Here is a 9,498-nt window from a genome sequence, read left to right on the forward strand (position 1 = left end):
TTGACAATCTCTGCTGTAAGTTGAATAAGCCCGCACTTGATTTAAAAAAATTATTTCAGTTATTGGGAAAAGAACTAGATAGAGCTGGAAACCAAGCTCTTCAATTGCCATAGACCACAATAACAAAACTACAAGTTCCTACAAGGACCATCAGATGCCTCAGTTCTTTAGGAATAGCTGCCTGGGTTGAGAGATTAGGTTTTGATGATCATTAGCTTTTGGCTTCTTTGCTGAGATTTTCAGGAATGACAGTTTGTGCCATTTGTGAGGGCTTGGCTTACCTTTGCTAAGCCCTTTATAGAGATAGGATATGAATGATGAGGAATGGAAAAGTGTGATTAACTTGAAGAAGCAGCAGCCAAAGATGTAACAGAAAGGCCTGTGCTGATATTAAAAGAACCACTCTCCAAAGATGCAACTCCCAGGATACTATTCCCAGTGGTAGGCTTGAGGAATGTGTTAACGTTTATGTCAAGACCAGAATGCTTGCCCTCTAAAAGAGCAGATTACTTGTCAAACTTGTCTTGTGTACCATTTCTTTTCCTGCTTACCCAAAAGAACAAAAAGATTGTAGACTACATGTATTCCAAATGAAGAAAAACAGAGTAGGAAACAGCCTGGCCTAAGATTTATGGAGTCTGAGGTAACTAGGGTTCTGGTGTAGAGGACCACCCCACAATGGCTGCTGGGTCCTCTTGGCCATTTCAGCACCAAAATGTGGCATTGTGACTATCAGGTTCCCTTCTTTCTCAAAAGCTGTGTTATGACTGATGTTACCTTCAGATTAAATAAGCAGGAAATACAGAGAACAAATAGGGTGCAGCAAGAATAAACTATTTTTATAGAGTCCAGACAGTTATGTCAGGAACAAGCATGATGAACACGAGACATTTTGCATGCCAGAAGAGTAGCCATATGGCACATGCTGTATTTTTGTGAACTGCCTTTTCAGACTTGAAAACGTAAGCATTGAGATAAACGTTTGTACTTAGGTACTTGAACATGTGTTATGTTCAGTATGCATTCAAACCCGTGCAACAAACCAGTGGGAAAGACTGTGTAAGAGACAAATTAGACTTACTCTTCAGCAGGTTTTTGGTTAGATTATTTATAATCTCTAAAGTGGTTTGCCATTGACATGTTGTTTGTTTTGTGTGCTTGTTTAATGTTTACTAAACTAGAACATGGTGCCTTTTGTGCCTGGAACCTGTTGTTTTCCAGGGCCTTGTATGTAGTCTAATTAACTCCCAGGAGTAAAAGGGGGAAATTTTCGGTCCCACTTCTTTGTAAGAACTTAGGCAGAACTATAGGACGAGTAGAAGGAGAGATAGCAAAGTACTCGGTTGCTTCTATGTGTCCCTATAGCTTGGCTGGGGAAGAAATTATGTTGTTAAATTGTGGAACATGTTTAAAACAAACCCTAACAATTTCTGTGTCTCTTTCTCTCTCTTCATTGGAAGCCTTTAATGTAATCCTAAGGTTTTGTTTTGTTTTGGCTTTTTTTGGAAGAATACAATTAATAATTCATTAAAATTCATGGATAATGATACTGTATTGCTGACATAGTTAATTTGGTTTGGGGTTGTTTTTTTTTTTATGATGTCTTTTCCTAAATGTTTATGCAGCAAACCTGTGGGTTTTTCTGTGTTGTGTGCTCTTTCTGAACTTGCGTTTTTGGAAGACAGTATTCTAATTTCACTGTATTATTACCTTATCTGTATTTTATTTTTTATAGAGATGGTTTAAATTTTCTAATTGCTGAGCTGGATTGCAGAAGAATCAATGTACTTGGAGGAACAAGAAAATAATGCTTTATTTCATGCTTGCAGAAGTGGGGTGCCTCAGGTGAAACAGTTGTCTTTACCTTACCTGGTGAGAGAAATGGTGTGTTAGAAGCATTGAGCTTTGACTAAACCTAGAACTAAAATCTGTCTAATGAAAAAGCTGCTAGAAATGTAAAAGGTCATAGAAAATGTATGTGATGGACTTTCTAAGTCCTCAAGAAGGATTTCTCAAAGTACTGTAAATCCCTGTTGATTTGCATAACCAGAGTGACATTTCTGTAACCGTTCATTGAACTCAATTTTACTTTTATTCATAGTCTCTGTGCAAATATAAAACTTCTAAGCTTAATATGGCTCATGGAAACAGCCCAGCCTAAACAAACATTGTGTTTGATTCCTTATGAAATATGTCAAATTGGGTCAAAATTTTTTATGATCTTGAATCACTTCAGTAGTAGCTGACCTTGGATATACTATTTTCCTTACTGTTTCTTAGCAACAGAAAACTTTTCTACAGAATGACTGGTTAACATTCTAATCTGTTTTAGAAGCTTTTATACCTAAAGAGGGACAGATAGACAAAGGAAATTTTGTTTGCAGCAATAGAGATGGGGAATATCTACAGATACCCCCCTGCCCTCCCCACTAGCCATCTTATACGTTATGGTGTCCTCCACTTAAAATTGCATAATATTGCCTTGATGGTAGTTAAAAATTTCTGTCCAACAGAGAGTGAGAACAGCAGTCTTCAGATGGTACAGGTTGGGAGGTATTTTCTGCATGATACCAGACAGCAATTATATCTGTGCTCTTGCAGCTGTGATTGCATTCCTTAGACAAAATGTGAGAATATTTATAATTGTTTTGTATAAGTGTTGAGCTTTATCTGAATAAATGAAGAAAGCATTGTCTACAATGTGATTTTGTTCATTGGCATTTTCTTGCTCTCGAAATCTATCATGTGAAGTGTTTTTCTTTCTCCTTTGTTACAGAGTTCAAAGGTTCTTTACATATCAGTGAGAAGAGTAATTTTTAAAAAATTATTTATATGTGACTTTGTGTTCACGTAAAATATCAGTGAAGTCATGGACACTGAAATATGGAGCTCTGAAACTCTATGTTGTAACTACTTTATTATTGGAACAGTGAAGAAATGTCTGGTTTTTATTTGTCTGATGGCATGAAACGTCTTTCTTCCAAGGAAGCTTGTAGGAGATTGGATATTCTTGGGTTTGCTTTTTTTTTCTTTATGAATTTGTGTGACCTTGATTCTGACTTTATTTACAGCTGCTGGCAAAGGAGAGAATAAAATGACCTGTTCTCTTCTAATTCTTTCTCAAAGTGTTTTATAGTACCTTTCCTTTCTAGCTCCTTATGTTCTTCCTGTAAAGGGAGGTATGTCCCCTCCACCACTTAGCTGTTGTCTTAAGAATAGTCCTGTAATGGTGCTTATAAATGCCTGACTATGAAGCCATCTGGTTTCTGGTGATTTCTCGTTTGTCATGGAGGAGGTTCTTGACCTGTAAATACTCATCTGGAGGAAACATGACATCAGTTTAGTGGAGTGCTGTAGTAGTGTGTGTGTGTTCATATATATATATATATATATATAAAAATAAAAACAAATGACACAACGCTATGGTGTGGGCCTTTTAATGAATATTCTGGTGCAGCTTTTATTCCTTTATTGGTGTATGTGATACTTCAATTTTTATCAGTGATGACCAAGACTGTGTAAACTATAGGATTAACTTGGTTTTGATAATCCAACAGACCTGTTGCCTGGGCTGCCCTTGAAGTTTCATCACTTATAACTTATCATCCAAAGTGAAATCAGCTCAGTAGCTTTTGTTAGAGCTCTTTTAGCTGCATGGCATCATATGAGGTTTGTCTCCCACCATGAAACCTCCTTGATACATTGTTTCTGTTGTATTTGTATGCTTTTATTTTATTTTTATTACTATTGTTGTTATTATTTTAGGGTAAAGCCCCCCCCTTAATTTCTTTTTTCTGTGTTACAGCTTTTTATGAATAATCTAATGTATAGTACTCAAAGCACATCTGGATAGTGCAAGTGCAGAGCACATCTGCTCATCTGTTATGTTCACTTAAAAATCTCAATATTGTCAAACTGCATCACAGTATTTACTGAAGGAGTTTAGAATTCTGAGTGGTTCAAGTCACACAATTTGTTGAGAATTGAGTTAGATCTTTAGTAATCCATTGTTAGAAAGGATTACTAATGAAATGAAGTCTTGCTGTCTTGTTTTCTTTTTAAGTAAAGCAGCGAATTTGAGCTGTTCGTGTGACCTGAAAAAAAGCTGTGAACGTACCTGCGTTCTGAACTCCAACCAAAGCAAAATTCTCCATCACAAACCAGAAGAAATACATCCCCAAACGTTTATTACAAATTCTGCTCTTTATTGTCATGATTTGTTTTAAATTAAGAGGTAGCTGCAACATTAGATTGAGTTTCATCTGTATCAGTGTACAATCTCAAGATAACGAGATCAAAATGCTAAAGGGAGAACATGAACCAATATCTCTGTAACGTCTAGGGCACATTAGTTTTCCTTTCACATATTCTATGACTATTTAAAGATTTTGATTCATAAGGTGGCACTTTCTTCGCTTATTTTAGATTTCTTAATCAGGAATATAACCTACTCCCACTGTCCTTTATAAAAATAACATGATGGCGTCACAGTTCACTTAAATTGAAAAGCTGGATACCATATGTAATCCATTGTAATATAACTCCTCTGTCACATTCATTTTTTACTAACATACCTTGGCATCTGTTAGTTGGATCTAAGTAAATGACATCATGCATGAAATTTAGAATTTCTTAATTTGTGCTTCAGCTTTCTGTATGAAGCAGACAAAATCTACCCTGGTCTTGTTGAGTGTTTTGTCCAGGAAAAGCAAATATTATAATAGTGATACAAACAAGAATAGTTAAAAAACCCAAGAAGACCCACTTTATTGTTGCAGGTATATTTTTACTGAATTCAAGTTGGTATGTGTTACATTATTTCAAATTAGTGTAAGTAAATGCTTTTTATCAAGCTGCTTGCTATACCAATTGTTTCTTAATTTGGTTTTCAATCTCCACCCTCAATTTTTATTTTCATTCTTGCATCACAAACATTTCTCTAATATTATTATCTTTGCTCTTATGAATGTTTATGATTTTTTTTCTTGTTGGTTAATCTCAAATTTAGCAAATCATGAATTCTTTTATGTACTCATGCCATATGATCTGACATGGTTACTTAGGTAATACAAAACAAATTTCCATTTTCCGTGAAAATGAGAGTATTTGTAGTTTGTCTATAAAGTAAACAATATATATGGCAACAAACATTTAATTTTCTACAGGTATCTGTAAGCATGGCTATCAGGTATGGATAAGTAGCATTTTCTATCTATAAAGTTAAGTTATAATACTAACAGCATCTGGTGATCTGTTGGAAAGATAAGTTTTATAATCCAGATGTCCCCAAAAGCCTGTCAGGAGAATGTTTCAAATCAAGGGCACCTGTGTTGTCCTTTTCTTGCCTTTACTTTCAAATCTTTATGTCACCAAAGTGAATGCAGCATGTCTGGCAAACTTTATAAAATAAACATGCTTGTTAAAGTATTTTCTAGTCTTCACACATCCCTTCTAAGTCTGGGAAAACTGACTGAGGCATTTGTAGGAGCTTATTAGACTTTTCAGAACCCATGCAACTCCGTACCTCACCATTGCTTTCATCGATGCACTAGATGAAATAGGTTCTGGCTTATAAATAAGAAAAGAAATGGGGGCGGGAGGGGAATCACTCCAGTGCTCCCATCCTAAAATAAACAAAAAAACCCCAAACTTCATGGGAGGAGGGCAAATCCAATACATCTGGCAACTTCTTTTGCTTGGCTGTCATATTACAACAGTTACTCAGCTATCTTACGGGTACACCCACAACAGTAAAAATGCTTTAATTTTTTAAAATATGTCAGGATTCACACATACCCACACAGAAACTTAAAGTATGGTACGTCATCCAATCATTCTTCTCAGTTGTGCTCTTCTCAGATACCCCTGCAACACCAGAACTATAAATGTGTTCCACCCCTCATAATTTGATGGCATCAGAGTACCCTCTTTGCCTATATCTGTGAAAGTTTTATACTCATGTGGGTTCAACATGCCAGACCATCTGAGCCATACAGTCAAAGAAACTCAGTTGTGTCTCTCTTCCATCTGCTTGAAGACAGGGGCTCTCTAATTCAAACTGGATTCACTGGGGTGTTGTGAAGATGCTTTGGGAGGCCCTTCTGCAGGATCAGAAGCAGTATCAGCTTGTCAGCAATTTTGGGGTGATTTTCTGCTGGAAACTGGGGCAGCATTCTTCCAAGGAGAATTTCCTTGTTATTCACAGACTCATGCAGCTAGGACTGGAGTGGGTTTTCCATACCTCTTCCTCCTACTCTCCCACCCACCCTGCCACTTATAATTATCCAGTCTTGGGTCAGACCTCAAGGTGGTATTCTTGGGAAAGACCTGCATCATTCTGAACAAAACAACCTGGGCTGCCAGTAACCAACCTAGCAACAGCATAGCTCTAAGCCATTCCTCTGAGGTGACACCCAGCACCAGAGAGAGCACATACAGGACCCCAGCACATTATCCCCAGCTGCCCCCAGAACGCAAATACATCAACACAGTGAACATACCAGGGTAAACATATAAAACGCTGAGCAGTCTCAATCATTAATTGAATATACTTGTTCTGTTGCTTGTTGTTACCGCAACCCTTCTGTTTTCTGCCTAAAGAAAGAGTGTTACTGCAGTGAGCCCGGCTAGCTCAGTCGGTAGAGCATGAGACTCTTAATCTCAGGGTCGTGGGTTCGAGCCCCACGTTGGGCGTGTGCTGTTTTAACTCGCCGGGCAGTTGCGGCCCAGCAGTCCAGGTAAAACCGAAAGGTTTTCTCCTTCCCACACCTCTCCGGGAGGGTTTCTGAGTGGGCAAAGGAAGTGGAGATGAGGAGAATTCACAATTCTATTGCAGGGATACGGGGTGAGCAAAGGGGAAAAAAAAAAAGCCACAGCCATGAGAAAAGTGACCAATTTATGCAGCAGACCACAGCGAGAAACCAAACCGAAACAAAATCTTTCTCTGGTACTCTGAAGGCATATGGGTAGACATAACGATAGTTCAATAGAAAAAAAAGCAAAAACCTTATGTGTAAGGAAAGCAAACTCAGAAAATAACGCAATAATTCCAACCACTTCCTGGAAGGCAGGCATCGTAACCGTGAATATGCCCCATTTGTTCTCCTTTCCCTGAACTTTCATTTCTGAGCCTGCCATCATAGAGCAAGATTGATATGGACCAGTTGTCCTGGTTGTGCCCCCCTCCCAGCCTCTTTCTCACCCCCTACCTACTGGCTTGATGCTGTGCTAGCACAGTTTAGCAATAGTTAAGACATTGGCGTGTTATCACTATTGTAGCTAGAGACAGAAAGCACAGCACCCTAAGCGTTGCTCTGAAGAAAGTTAACTCCATCCCAACCAGACCCAGTACATTCTCTACCCCTTATTCTATGCTGTTTCTTTACTGTCTGAAACAGTTTTGTTCTGTCTGCCTGCCTGCATGTGGTCTGCTCTGGGCTTTGTCCACTTATTCTGGATATCTTCAAGAGTGAAGATTCCCCAGTCTTTCAAGGCATCCCATTTCAGTTTTTAATGACCCTCATTATCACCAGTATTTTCCTTTTATCTAGTCTGAATTTCGCTTGCTTCTGATTACATCTATTGCTTCTCATCTTTTTGCTGAGCCTTTCCCAGAAGTCTGGCTCTCTTTTTAATAAATCTCCCTTTAACTTTCTGCTTTAGAGATTGAACAGACTCAGTTTTCTCAGATGCTCCTTATATACCTCATGCTTTAGCCCCATACAATCTTGTTGGCTCTCCACGTCTTGTACTGGGGAGCATAAAATGGAATACAATGGTCTGGCAGATGTGGATTAGTGTAATAATTTCCCTCTACTTGTTGGTTCTGCTGTAGCTATTGCAGTCTAATATGGCCTTAGTATTCATACTCTGCAAAGGTGCATTTCTCACTTACATTCAAATTGTCCACCAGTCCCTGCATATCGTATTGTGCAAAGCTGATTTCTGATCAGTTAGCTCCCACACTGGACTGTTGCATGGGGCTATTGTGTCCCAGTTACAGTATTTCACATTGTCTGTTTTTTTTCTTGAGATGCATTTGTCCAGTCAGTTGCTGTCCCTCTGAAGGACAGCCAGATCTCCTAGTGTGTGAAGCCCTCCCATCAATCAGCAGTGAGCTTGCTGAGGTACATTCATACCCTAATCCAGGCCATTAGAATTGACAATCACAGAATATCTCAAGTTGGAAGGGACCTGTAGGGATCATCAAGTCTAACTTCCTGCTTCTCTCAGGATCACAGAGAACTAGATCATCTGACTAAGACTATCATCCTGATGCCCCTTGAGCTCTGATGGGCTTAGTGCCCTGACCCTGGAAAGCCTGTCTAGTGACTGTCCACCCTCTCAGTGAAAAACCTTTTCCTGATGTCCAGTGTGAACATCCCCTGATGCAGCTTAATTCCATTTTGTTGCCTGATGCCCCTTGAACCACTGGTCACCAGAGAGAGGAGGATATTTTAATAATATCACTCATCCTATACTCATAGGGACTGTGGGGAAGATGACTGCTGAGGCTAATAGATTGCAGTTTTGGTGTTTTTCAAATGCAATTTCTGTAAAATATCTGGGTTCCATCTGAACAGAATCAATTGGTACCTGGCTAAGATAGTCAGACATATAACTTATCTTGCTGATTCCAGATAGGAGATAACAGTATAATAGAATAAAACAGTTACCGTAAAACACCTGCAAGGTTTACTTTCCCAGATGTTACACCAAGTTTGATTTAGCTGTTTGCAAAATCAGCTAAGCTTTGATTATGCCCTTTTAAGCACTTTTGTTGGTTTTTTTTTTGCATGCCATTTTTTCTTTTTATTTAAATGCCAGTACAAAGAAAATATTGTTTGAAATTTTTCTTAATTTCTTCCTGTGAGTTCTGTGTTGGGTATGAAATACTTTGCAACAATATTGGATGAATTTAATGACTTAGTCTTTGAAATAACAAGTAGAACAAAGGATTTAATCTGTAGAGAGGTGCTGTTCAATCAGATAATTTATTAGGATATGATTCAACACTACATCATTTATGGATGTGGGTTGGTTTTTTGTTTGTTTTCTTTTTGTAATTACAGTTCCTAAAGAAGAGACATCTTTCTTTTAGTAGTTCAAAAGGAGTTTTTCAGTGGATTTGCTGTGCTTTCAACCTGTTGGAGATCCTAACTCAAGACAACCAAGACAGAGGTTTTTCAAAAGTTCCAAAGCTAGTTAAAAGCACATAGCCAATTGAAATTTGGTAGGTGTTTTCCTAAATCAAGATAATTTTACTGTTCATTTGACTTGTGTGCCTAACATATGGCTGAAAACTCTGAAAATACTTGGTTAGCATAACTAGTACATAATGAATCGAACAAACAGTTACTGTATTAGTAGATATTTAATAGAGTCTGCAGGTATTTTTATAGGAGAATAATGCTACACATGAAGTGGTGGAAAGATTTTGACCCTCCTTGTTGTTCATAAATATCTGTGTTTCATTACTGGCTGTTAAAATAAGACTGG

At 38.0% G+C, this 9,498-nt stretch overlaps 1 non-coding gene across 1 annotated transcript; it reads left to right on the plus strand.

Annotated features, from left to right (window-relative positions):
- Positions 1-6,620: 6,620 nt before the first annotated feature.
- Positions 6,621-6,693, plus strand: TRNAK-CUU (transfer RNA lysine (anticodon CUU)). Its single transcript has one exon. It is a non-coding gene; the product is annotated as a tRNA-Lys (tRNA).
- Positions 6,694-9,498: the final 2,805 nt, after the last annotated feature.

This window comes from Indicator indicator, chromosome 8 (genome assembly GCF_027791375.1).
Source record: "Indicator indicator isolate 239-I01 chromosome 8, UM_Iind_1.1, whole genome shotgun sequence".
Taxonomy (NCBI): domain Eukaryota; kingdom Metazoa; phylum Chordata; class Aves; order Piciformes; family Indicatoridae; genus Indicator; species Indicator indicator.